This window comes from Chrysoperla carnea, chromosome 4 (genome assembly GCF_905475395.1).
Source record: "Chrysoperla carnea chromosome 4, inChrCarn1.1, whole genome shotgun sequence".
NCBI lineage: Eukaryota > Metazoa > Arthropoda > Insecta > Neuroptera > Chrysopidae > Chrysoperla > Chrysoperla carnea.
In genome coordinates this window covers 65621218-65635234 of record NC_058340.1, presented here as the reverse complement: position 1 = coordinate 65635234, position 14017 = coordinate 65621218, and the positions used below count along the sequence as shown (strand labels likewise).

General features: G+C 29.7%; 1 protein-coding gene across 3 annotated transcripts in view; it reads right to left on the bottom strand.

Annotated features, from left to right (window-relative positions):
• The window catches only part of LOC123298325, a 130136-nt gene that overhangs the window by 103994 nt on the left and 12125 nt on the right, over window positions 1-14017 (bottom strand). Inside the window, exon 1 of one of the 3 annotated variants that reach the window (XM_044880297.1) lies at window positions 10939-11046. The exons of 1 other annotated variant lie outside the window; for it this stretch is intronic. The gene's annotated coding sequence lies outside the window, so the exon portion shown is untranslated. Of the gene's footprint in view, window positions 1-10066; window positions 10085-10938; window positions 11047-14017 lie in introns of those variants that run through there. One more of the 3 variants, XM_044880298.1, reaches the window with a different exon arrangement.

Below are 14017 nucleotides of genomic sequence, written 5' to 3'. Positions count from 1 at the left end.
CCTTGTAAACCTATTTTTGGAAACTTAGCTATAAAATGTTCTCAATCAAGGCGGTTCGACCGTTTAGGGGCTACAATGTCACTGAGAAACACACAGATAAACACTTTAAACTTATAATACTCCTTCTTAAATCATTATCAAAGTGATGGTCAAGGACATCAGATGAGATGAAAAGGATACTTAGAGAGCTATCATTTTTTGAGACAAATTTTTGGAAATATTTTTATGGAAATTGAAATATTTGAGTTTAGTTTGTTCTTTTGAATTATTGTTTTGAATTACCTAATTATTTATATGTTAAAATTATACGTCACGCCTTTTCCAAACTGAAAAATCGATTCATCCGTTTAGGTGCTACGATGCCACAGGCAGACAAACACACAGACACACACACATAGCGGTCAAACTTATAACACCCTTTTTTTTTAATTCGAGGGTTAAAAAGCGAAAAAATAGCGTTTTTCTTTTTAAATTGAAAAGACGTCTTAAAAAGAAATAAAAACTCAACCGCATTATTCTTTGCTAAGTTCTAAATGTATTCAATCAATACCTCACGCAAAATGTATTTATGCGTGAAGTTATCTTAAAAATATGTAAAATATTTTATATGAGACATCCGGTATATTATATACTATAGTTCCTCTGATGAATTGAACATTAAAATCATAGAGCAATGATATTGATGATTTGTTAATGAAATTATCAACGAATAAATAATACTACAGTCTTAAAAGGTCTGTTTTATCTTTCAACTAAAAATTCAGATACCATGATCGTTAAAAATTCTCAAAATTGGATTATCAAAAGTATCAAAAAGTACCATATTGGCAATTTTGATAAACCAAGTGTGTAATTCTACTTAATTTGGGTCATACTTTTCAAATTTGTGATCAAAATTAACCTAGCTCAAACAGGTTTCACGAATGTAGAATCCTGGTTCCGGAATTCTGAACATAAGTGATAACTAGCGAAAAACTGGCATCACAGATGAAAAGAATGATACAAAATTAGTGGGTTTCAAAAAAAAATTCCAATAAGATCGGATCAAATTTGCCTGTGTTATCAAAAAAATAGAAATTTTTAACTTTATGACGTCATCAGAATCCAAAAAATTTAATTTTGCAAATTTAATAATCACATTTAAATTTTATCCTATCTTAATAAACCCAGTATGTAATCCTACAAAATTTGGGTCACACTTTTCAAATTTGTATTCAAAATTAACCTAGCTCTAATTGGTTTCAAGAATGTGGAGTCCTGGTCCTGAAATTAAGCACATAAATGAAAGCTAGTGAAAAACAAGCATCACAGCTGATAAAAATGACTCAAAAGTGGGTTTATGACTTTATGTAAATTAATAAGCGCCTATTACATTGGCGGGTGGTTCCTTTGCCACGCCTTAGTTACAGACCTGATAATCAGTTTTCCTTTCGCTTCAACAAAATTTAATTTTTGTGTTTTTACATTATACTAAATCGAAAATCAGTGAAAATCAACGTTCACTGCTATAGGTACTTTCCTAAGAGGTTTTCCTGTAGGCTCTGGCTTTTCCCCACTGCCACTCACTCGCAGTTGTGATAGGAGATAGCCCTTAAGTGTTCCTCGACATAAATGTTAGAAACTTTCTACCACTTCCAGAATAAATGTCTGAATTATTTGTGTACGCCAAGGCGGAAAAACCAAAAATATTATGTATCAAAAAGCTTTTCAACAAATAGGAAATACAGTCAAGCACTTTATGTGGCATTGCAACGCATGCCGAGTACAGCTAGTATTAAAATAAAACAAAAAAGTATTTGAAACAAAAAGATAAAACAGACCCATAAAAACATATTTTGTAAGTTGTAAGAATTGGAAGGAAGTGCGATTATTTATCAAACGGAACTACCACTTGAATTATTAATTAATTATTACAAATTTATTAAATAAAAATTAATTATTCTGATCATATTGTTTTAATTCAAAAATTTATTTCTTCTTCAATTTCATTCATTGTGTGTGAATCTTCTGTTGTAAAATTTTTATTTATTTATAATCACACATTTCTTTCACATTTTATTATTAAAAATTTTATATTTTGTCATTACAAATTCTAAGTTTTGATGATGGCACTCTTGTTGCGTCAATCAAGAAGGATGTGTCTCCTCTTAAACGTTGTACAACCGCAAAGACATTTAATTAGTGAGTTAATAGGTTGTAAATATGATTAATCTTAACAAGCGGAGAATATTAAATAGTAATTAAATTGAAAATCAAAAACACACCAAATTGGTTAACGTGCATTTATTGATGTAGTCGGCACTTAGACTATGTAAGTGAAGTTGTACGTCATTGTTTATTTTATGTATATACACGTGCTTTTAAACACGTTTCTACTTTCTGGATAACGGATAAATAATTTTCTTTATTGAAAGAAGCGGACAATGTCCTGATTAAATAAGAAATAGAACAGCTTACAAAGTGTTATGTAACTCTCATTGGATTTACGAATAAAAAGAGATTCAGGCACGGCTTCAGGTAAAAGTTATTTTTTATAAACAGTGCCGTCTTTAACATGTTAGCACTCGCACCAACTGTTCGGTAATCTTTAGTCGCGTTCTGCACATGCGTCAAGTCTTTTTTATATAAATGAATGAAATTTAGCAAGATTCTATAATACGAAAAGAAAATGCGAGTTAAAATTTAATAGGGTTAAAGACCTAAAAAGTTAGTCCCAGTAAGTGAACGAGTAAAAGGTCAATGGATTCAATGTTTGAGGACAGTATATTTTGGACAACAAGCTAATTACACCCACGATTTAAATTCGAAAACACGAACAACGTGAGAGTGGACAAGAGGGTTCTACACATTATTTTCTTTACAAATCTGGGATTAGATGTTTCTTTCTGCACTATTTTCTGTGCAATATCAAATAGCTCATTGATCATGGAATGTGACGGTATGTAACAAAAAGTTGTGTGTATCAGCTCCTCACGACTGTAGTGTACTGCACATGAGCTATGCCCGTCAGGTTATTGTCAGTTTCAAACCATATGCTTTGTCAACAGCACACAAGTATACAAGCTAAACACACCCATAAAAAGTGAAAGGAGCACAACCTTTCGAGCAAAAAAGTAACGAAATCATTCGAACACTAGATTTCACTCTTTATATTTTTTTAATATCCTACTCCTTGTATGAAAATCGATTCTTAATAGGCAAACTTATTAAATCGTAAAATATAATCGAAATGTTGAGATCTCATGTAGACGTCCGGAAATGGCTAAAAGCTCCGTAAAAAATTCAAAATTCTAAAAGGGATAAAAACTACACACAATAGGAAGCGTAATTAAATTATTTTCAGAGCATATTATTTTATAATTTTTTGAAGGAAAGTTAGCACAAAAGAAAATGTTTAGATTTTGAAATGTAAATAAACAAATGTGATGAAGTTATTAATTTTAAATTATTAATTCTGATAATATTATGAGTAGCATTTAGTATTTCCCACCGTCAGTTTTCGAGGTCAAATATTCAATACAATATTTTGAATATACTGTTGCCATCTATATGTAAATGACTACACTGAACATATAATATGATAATTCAGTTGTTCGTTTCTTCACTATATATGCAAATTAGCCTATAATATATTCACGAAATCTGTTTTATCGTCTAAATGTCTAAATAAATCATTAACTTTTTAAAGTTTACAACAAACTTTTTAACAAATTTTTATTTCATCTCTAAAATCGATTTACGGAGAGTTATTAAAATAATGTTCAAATTAAGTTAAAGAGAAAAGAGACATTAACAAAAATTCAAATTACCTTTTGTTGTTGTAGTGTTTATGCAACTTACTTTACATTTAATCAATTATTTTGCTCATACTATTATTAAAAATGAATAAATTTACATTCTTAAAACGGACTAAACACACGCTAGCAAGGATTTTAAACATTTCTCACACGCATTAGAAAAAATTCTACCCATTATGTTTTGTAGAAAATCTCACTTCAATAATATTGAAGTCAATTATTAAATAATTAAATAATTGAAACTAAGCTTCAACAATGCTCCACCTACAAACTAAAGAATATTCTAAAAAAAGCAATTATTTTAGGCATCACAACTTGAAAAAGTAGTGCCAGATTCAATTCCTTAAGCGTTTTTACGTATTTTGGAAAATCGATTCAAACACATTTTCCCAACAACAAAAAATCATATGTATTACCCTGGACTGATTTTCAAATACAAAACACTTTTGATATAATATTATTAAAAACTTAGCTACTTGTGAGAACTCTGCAACACTCATTAATAAAGCTAGAATCTCACGCTAGCGTGTGAATAGATATTAACAATATTTCAAAAAGTTTTTTTAACACAGTTTTCAACATTTTCAAATTCAAAATACAACACATTTTGAATTTTCAATTCCAAAAAAAAAAAACATAAAAAAAGCCAATAATTTTCACTTATAAAGTTAATAAAAAATCACTTACAAAATTACAAATTTTGAAGCTTTTTTAGAACACTTATATCCAATTATAATTTTATAACTTGAACGATACACTTAATTAGAATAACTTCACGAATCACATTACGAAGCGAAACCTTTACAGATAACTGATATGAAAACACATATAACATATTTCTGGCGCCGAATGTCTATCTTTTTATTGATCTAGCTAGCATATTTATGGTCCGTATTAAATATACCATAAGCTTACTATAAATAATAATGCTTATTTAAGAGAAATCATTTTGATAAAAGCTATCGAGAATATTTCTTTCGTAATGATTCAAGCCAAAGAGCATTGCTAGATATGGAAGAAGATTACTAACTTTTAGATAACATAAATCAGGCATGGGCGAGTTATTTTAAGTCGAAGTCACCATCGTTATAACTTTATTGTGTGCCATAAACTTTATTGTGTGTCTCTTTATCCAAGTCCGCATTGCTCATAGAGGAGGCAGCGAGACGGCTATACGAATCTTTTACCTATCTCAGTTTCTCTTATAGTAACTTATAGTAATGAGATAGGTAGAAAAAAAATGTTGTCTCTCTGTCTTACTCTTGTTTTTGGTTGTCACTGGTTAGGTTGTCACTGTCTTACTCGTATTTTAGATACAGAAGTCTGAGGGACTTCTCTAAGCCACGTTTGCCCATGCCTGACATAGGTACTCCGACGGGTATCGGGGGTATAAACATCTCTGAAATGGACAATTAAAATAAGACTAATTATGAAACAAAAATCAGTCTAGAAAGCTCCCGCTAATTAAGAAGTTTAATAGCGTTATCACAGATATTTCAAAAATCAAACAATTAGTGACTTTTCATTTGTAACAATGATTGAATTGACAGATTTTTCAATGATTGATTCACGTACGTATATTGGCATTAAAACTGGTAGGGAAATTTTGGCTCATTTTTTCTAATATTTCATTTTCCCCACAAGAAATTTAGTAAAAGTTAAGAAAGTGATGTACGAAACCTCATACTGTCTTGTTACTTATCTTCGCATTACGTAAGTCTTATTTAATGCAAAGTTGACATAAAATTTAGCTAATTGTTTAGATGAATTATATAAAGCCTACATTATATGTTAAAATACATTTATGCATATGCAAATACTGAATATTTACTAACAATAATACATTGCGACTGTATTGTCACATCTTCAAGGGTTAATAGTGATTTTGATTCGTACAGAACAGCGATTTGGAAAACATAATAATCTTAAATATTATAGAATATTTTTAAGGACGTTGCGGCTATTACAGGACACTGGTTGGGCGGCAGGCATTCTGAACGCCAGGGCCTGGTAGTGTATCACAACTACTGCAGGAGCTGTCACAGTGGTGAGGAGAAGGAGACAATGTCTCATCTTCTCTGTCACTGCTCAGCTCCTGTCATGAGGAGATGGACTTACTTGAGTCAGTCTCTCTTTGACGATCTCCCCAACCTGAAGTCCGTCGACGTCAAAGCTCTCCTGCTGTTCTTAAACAGCTCCAAATGGTTCATAGAGTAGTGGCCGGGGATGGGCCAACCCTTTTTCGGTATCACAACGGACCCTATGGTCTAAATGTGTCCCACTCCAAGACAGCAACTCTAACCTAACCTAAACTAAGGACGTTCGATGGACAGGACCAAAATATTACGTTTCACGTTTTCTTGGGACCATTTATAAATCGTGTATATGTTATTCTCAAATTCCCATTAATGTCTTTTATAAGCAGATCAATTTTTTAATATCCCTTCCGTTGCTAAATTTTTAGATTTGAGCTTATTCATCCTATATTGAAATGTTTTGAAACATATTAATCCTATATTGAAATGTTTTTCAATGTATGCTTTATTATGCAACAAGGCTAATTTTCTTAAGATTAATTTGGAAAACTGATATTCATTGGTTAAAAGCATGAAAAATATTTTCCAATAGAGAAAATTATAACAAGCGGCATTCGTTTTTCCATAAAAGACATTTAAATTGATGAAACTGTATACATTTGAGCGTTATTTCTTCTATAAGTGATTTTCTCTAAATGTTTAGTCATTAATATTTTAAAAACTGTAATACATATCGAAAAATTTTACTCTTAATTTTCGTCAAAAGTTCCCTTTTTATTAAAATTTTAATTTTAATTGGGTATTCCACTATTTTTGAAAAATTACTAATAAAAAGCCACCAAAAATTTATTTCGGAAAAATACACACGCTATCTTGCCAAAAACTTAAATTAAATTTTAAACTGTCAAAAACGCGAGCATCCAATTTGATGACGTAATATCGGTATCATTATACGAAGTAACACAAATAAATTTGACATCTGATTATAATAAATATAAATACTTATTATCTATGTATATATTATACCCAGCTGTCTACACTGAACTAGCTGATGGTCTATGACTCATGCCGCTATGACATCACAGTAGATATCACGTGATATAAAGTTTAAAAATTACGATTTATAATTTTAATATTTTAAAAGAAAAATGTGCTTTTATGACTCGAAATCATTAAGTATATTTTTATATAAATTTTAACTTTTTTCAAATTTCATGATTTATTTTTGACTAACGATAATACCCTATTAAGGAGACATAAAAAATGTCAAGAAAACTGGTTGATATAATTGAGTTCATTTATCAAAATTGGTATTTCTTGTAATATTGTCAAAGTCATTTTCCTCAATTACGCGATAATAAATTTTTCGTTGATATACACCTGCCAAATACATTTGTTTATTTTATATTATTTTTTGTTTGACGTAACATAATTTCTTAAATGCCATTTATATATATTAAAATAAGATCATGAACTTCTTAAGGAGTAAGATCAACGTACTTTTCTTGAAAATTTGATTGGAATTGAATACGTTAAGAGAATAAAAACAAATTTTCAAATGAAACTTTAAATAAAACTGTGGTGATTTAGTGTAACATTTTTTAAGTAATTTTTCACCTTTTTTTAGGTAAAACTGAGCCAGAAGTAAAGGGTCTAGCCGTATAAGCATATGAAAACTGCACCAGCGCCTGATGAAGAGTTCTTGTCTTGTTTTTATTGTTTATCATCTAAAATAGCCATACACTTGATCTCACACTCCTAACCCCCATAGTAAGGGAGTAATAGGGGTAACAACCCTTAACGAAAAAGTTTTTTTTCTCAGTACCTATTGAAGATATCTTCATGAAATTGAAACTGTACATGACTATAGACAAACTAAATATTATATATTTTTTTTAGAATTTTTGCGTCATTATAAACTGTAAAAAACGAGAAGTATATTTTTTGGGGGTGGATTTTTATAACAACCCCCAAAGTGACACCTACCAAAAAAATATATTTTATTTGTTAGTTAGTTAGCTATTACATGCTAAAGTTACAAAAGGATCGAATTGGTGGAACATGGTTAAAAAAAATAAAAATCAATTACATATATGTAGTTATATGATATAGTACCAGTTCTGAATTTAACTAAAAAGACTACCAATGCTTGCAATGCCGTTCGTTCATCACTATCTCTCATTCTAGGAAGCATTCCCTTTAATCGAATAATATTTCCCCATTCAAGACCTGTGCATGTAAATATTTCTTCTTCAGAAACACCAAATCCGTCAACTCTATTGAGTAGTGTTAAACCATCATTATTAGCTAAAATATTAAAAGTTGGGAAACTTCGCCTTTTTCTAATTAATTATGGTAAGAATAAACTCGTAACAAGTGTAAATCATCGTCAAAAAACCGTTTTTTTATCAAATGGTTTTGGCAACATCTGTTTCCTTTTGGAAAAAAAATTCTTCGTTTAATAAATGCTTGCAGGCGAGCATCTAAAGGCACACTAGTAAGATTCTTTTTAGATTCACATACTTTACAGTAGGGTTCGAAAATATCCGATATTTATTATAAATATCAAAATATCGGATATTTATGATATATATCCGATATATATCAAAAGTTTGATATTTACATTTATAGAATAAACGGTTATATTCTATAATTACAAGTTACACGACTGACGCCATTAATGCCGGCAGAAGTGTTGCCATTTATGGATTAGAACATATTAGGGAATATGTTTTAACTCTACTCGAACTCCATTTACATTTGGGGATTTTTAAATCTTGTTTGTATTGATATATATCATAAATAATCATTTGATATATATCGGATATATATCATGATATATATCCACTGATATATATCCTCGAATCCTGCTTTACAGTAAATATGTGTTGTTTTAACTCTTTTGATTTGAAACTCTGAATATTCTTCTTGACGTGAACTACTGCGTCAAAACACTTGAAAGTTTGGATCATCCAAAACACTGCCGTAACTTTCATTTTCATCACGATCACCACTGTTAGTAGACGTAGTCGGTTTCGCAACTCTATATATTATCAGCCTACATTTGCAACAAAATACGGATCCAATATGTAAAGTATTTTTACAATAAGGTTGATATCGATCTAAATCCTCATTTATAATAATACGTTTTAATTTTTGACTGCCTTTTCTGATGCTTAGTTTACAATTAGCATATTAGTCATCTTTATTAAGTTCAATTGTTTTCTCCATTATTTCTGCTCACAATTGTTATCATGAAAAACTGAAACGCACTTAATACACAATTGATATTTAAAACTCTCGCAAAATACCTAACAAAAAACAATTTTCTTTTGCCTAAATATACTTATACGTCGCTTGCCACTTATGTTTTGACTCACTAGTTAACTTCTTATAGCTTGACAAAACTTGCATGAAAATGAAGAAATCAATACATGTTCACTATTTCACTATGTATAATTATAGTTCAATATAACATTGTAACGAGTCTATAACACGCTGTTCGAAAATCGCCCAAACAAATGCAAAGAAACAAATGCAAAAAATTGAAACAGTGCAAAGACGTTTACATATTTATGGTAAAAATTGATTTATAATATGTGCATATATGCATGCATCTGTAATTAATTTTTATTTTTTTTAACCATGTTCCACCAATTCGATCCTTTTGTAACTTGAGCATGTAATAGCCAACTAACTAACAAATAAAATATATTTTTTTGGTAGGTGTCACTCTGGGGGTTGTTATAAAAATCCACCCCCAAAAAATATACTTCTCGTTTTTTACAGTTTATAATGATGCAAAAATTCTAAAAAAAATATATAATATTTAGTTTGTCTATAGTCATGTACAGTTTCAATTTCATGAAGATATCTTCAATAGGTACTGAGAAAAAAAACTTTTTCGTTAAGGGTTGTTACCCCTATTACTCCCTTACTATGGGGGTTAGGAGTGTGAGATCAAGTGTATGGCTATTTTAGATGAAAAACAATAAAAACAAGGCAAGAACTCTTCATCAGGCGCTGGTGCAGTTTTCATATGCTTATACGGCTAGACCCTTTCTACAATAAATATGGCATTCAACGATTATCATTTCCACTTTGGTAGAGGCAATAGTAAAGATTTGAAACTTATTGTCTATAACGTTTTTTCTAAGCATTTGAAAAAGATACAATAATTTTTGAAACATTGTACAAATTAAATGAACATTAATTTAAATATAAGCTAAATACCTGCGAAACCGTTAATACCAAACTCAGCAATATCAAAAACCTGTTCTCGATTCAACGCATTTCGATCCAGATCAGTTTGACCTAAAGAATTACTCTTAAATTGTTCCAAAAATAACCCACAAATATTAATGATTAGGGTCAATTACAATTTCCGTTAAAACAGTGCGTGTTTTATTTTTAACCAAAAGTTTATCTCAAAACCATCAGAAAGATAATCAAAATTTAAAAAAATTTAACCATTGTATTCTTGATTTAAAGAATGGGCTAAAATGAGCCTAGCTCAGAGGGGCACACTGGCAGGAAACAACCCATCGGGAATTCATTCAGTCCAGAGTGCAAAAAAAGGGAAACAAATTCTTTTAGCAAAGAATTAAGCGGCCAAGTACTTCAATCTTTGTCAACCGTATTTATTACACTTTTTTTGAACTGGCTCTGAAAGTGAGTTTTTATACGCAATTTAATGAAATTTGAATTGGGAATTCAATACTCGAGTACTTAAATTACTTGGATCTTATAAAAGTGTAAAACATATTTATAATTTAAAATTCAAATGCATTTCGGATATTTTGGACCGACCGGCTCTTTTTTCGTTTTTCTAACGTCAACTAATTGGGAATTCTTCCAAACTCCCATATGGTCAGTCCACCCCTATTAGCACAGAATGTGATCTTAGTCCGCATCCGATTACACTTCATATTACACAATATATCCAAATTAAACGTTGTTTGATACTTTTTATACTTGGGTCATCGATATTCATTACAAAGCTTCAGATTCCTAAGAGATTTAGGCAACTAGCACTATTCATTTTCACCCAATTTATTGTCAAATTTTCGCTATACAAATACTACCAAGAAGTAACAATAACTTACCTATAATCTTGAATTAAACTAAACGATAATTTTCATTAAAACATCAATTAAAAAAGCCTGTAAATATTAAGGCTTCTAAATTAAAATTTAACACTTTTAAAAAAACTTAAAAACAAACAACACTTATATTTTTTTTTCAATAAAATCAATAACAAATATTTAACAAACATTAAAAAATAAAACTAATTTTTGGAGTTAAACTTTAGAACACAATAATTTTCGATTTTCGACAACGATATGTAATGCTTGTTTAGCCGCAACTAATGGTCGAATGAAGTTTATAGTTTATTTTTAAGGAAATAGAATTCCTTTAGAACACGAATCAAACACATATTATTAGTTATGTTCTGTGAACATAAATATAGTAATCTATTTATATACATACATAAAATATATTTTCTATATAAAAATTGTTAACTTTCTTCATTCATCCTTTTTCAAAACATTGTATGTAGGTTTAGAACGGAAAATATAGCAACATGCAATATGAAAATAATGTTTCTAAGAAATTTTTATCTGATATTAAGTTAATAATTTATTATTCTTTTTACTACTAAACTATTATACACACTGATAAATATGTTTATTTTAGTATGATGTAGGGGAAACCGTGGATGCTTGACCAATTTTCAGTTTAAACGTTTGTATTTTTATTGCTTTAGTATTTATTTTTATAAATAGCAATTCTATTGATAGTGACACTATTAAACTTTGAAAAAAAAAAATGCCAATTTTCTCCCTACTAATTACAATATAGTTTACAAGCTCGATTTCATAGAATGGGAAAAACGAGTCAATCTACCCCGTACCTGGGGTAAGTTAAATCGGATTAGAAACACTAAAAAATTATCCTCCTTCATGCACTCAGAAGAATTACCATCACCATTAGAGCCTTATAAAATGGTATTTATAGTGGGCGGGTGGGAAAACGAAGAACGGAGGGACCATGTTGTCGAGCGCCGAGATAGCAACTGCGACTTTCACCAGCAAACCTCGTTCAGTGGAAATCACTTTCCCAAGGTTTTGATGCCACGGCGAGTTATTACTCTATTAGGAACGTGCACCATTGTCAGCCCTGTTTCATCTACGTTCCAAATATCACCGGGGCTTGGATTTAAACGTAGGTAAACGATTTTCAGATAATCGAAAAACAACTGTACTATGTTTTTGTTGAAAGATGTGACTCGAAATAAACTCGTAACTTGAGGAGATATAGAGTATAGAGAGAGCTGGATGACGTTAAGGAAATTCCCCAACCAATCTTCACCAGCAATCTCTATTTAAAACATTTTTTAGAAAATCGTTAGCTTTCGAAGGAAGTGCGACTTAAATGTATGTCATCATTGCATTTAATCGAACGAAAACATGCCACCTACAGAAAAATGCTTGTGCCAAAAGTTGTTTAGGGTAAAAGAGGACATTCGCCTGTGTCCATGACTTAGACCTGAAGTTGTAGTTTCAAGGTCATTTGACTTTGATCTTCAAATGATTTTGAAACTTTACCTGGACTTAAAAGTTTATTAACATAAGCGAATCACCTTTGTTATCCTTAGTAACTTTTGTTTAAAAATTACATTACTAATAATGACATATTTTTAAGTCGCATTTCCTTCGAAAGCTAAGGATTATCGAATAAATATTTTAGGTAAAAGATGTTTCTTTTTTATGAAGATCAAGTTTCTAATTTAAAGTGTAATTCTATTTCTTACCATTTAGGATCTAAATTGACTATACAATCTGGAAAACTAGGTTCAATCTAATGTCAGAACATGATATACCTTATCAAATTCTGCAACTTGTGTTTAAGTAATTTTTTGATTGAATAACTACAAATAATTATTAGGATTAATAGATTAAAATGGTCCACCCTGTAAATTTCAATCGCGTAGCGACTACCTTAAGAAAAAGAGTATTAGAAAAATAGTTCACAGTTTAAATTTCCACATTTCCTCTACAATAACTGATTCAGTTGAAAATTAAATAAAACATTTTCATTATTTATGGTCTAACAGTATAACACATCAAGCTCTTTTTCATGAAAACTTTTATTTTTAACTTAACTATTTTCTACGAATTCCAAGCATTTATGTTATATTTTTGATATATCAATATAACTTACATTGAAAATTATAAAAATAGAAACAGTCAAAAAACTGTAGGAAACATATATATAAATATAAACTCATCGTTGTCTATCAACAATTCTAATAAATTTTAATGATTTTAATTTCTAATTAAAATATTTTCGAGCGAATGAATTTTTATGGGGAGTTTTAAAAATAATTTTTTTTTTTTTTTTTGAAATAGATATTTAAAAATATTTATTCGATAAATTTTTGGTGGCTTTAGATTATTAAGAGCAGTTAGGAACCTAATAATATAAAAATCTAGCTCATTTAACGATTATAGTTTTTGTGATACGGGCTAAAATCGATCCAAATCGTCAAATTAACCTGATTTTTATACTTTTTGGATCAAAATTAACCCATCCACCAAGTTTCATCAAATTCCTAAACAAAAATTATTTTTGCGATTTTCTCGATTATTTTAAAGGGGTAACCCTTAAAAAAATTGCAAAAAATCGAGAAATTTTAATGATCTCCAATTTCGATAAAACTCGGTATATAAGGTAATTTTGACCCAAACAGTTCAAAAATCGGGTGCATTTGATGACGGGTCGAATATCTCTGCATCCAATCATTAAATTAATCTTTGACGAGTGAACGAATAGTTTTTGAATCCCTAAGCAATTTATTCAATCAATAGCTCAAAACTACAAATACCCATTTTTTTAAATTAATTACACATAAGAATTACGCTGCACCTAATTCAATTTCTAAACAGATTAATTCGTTAAAATTTTAGAGATAAAACACTTTTTTATATTTTTCTATAAAAAGTGTAAAAATGATAGTAAAAAAGAACTCTAGAAGAATTCTAAGAAAGTAAAGATTTGTTCGTAGAGAAATACATGAAATTCTTGTTAAATATCAAATAATTCCCAGACAAACTTATATCATATAAAAATAAATTCTTTTTTTTTTTAGTTAAAAATGAATTTTTTTTTCCTCAAATATGA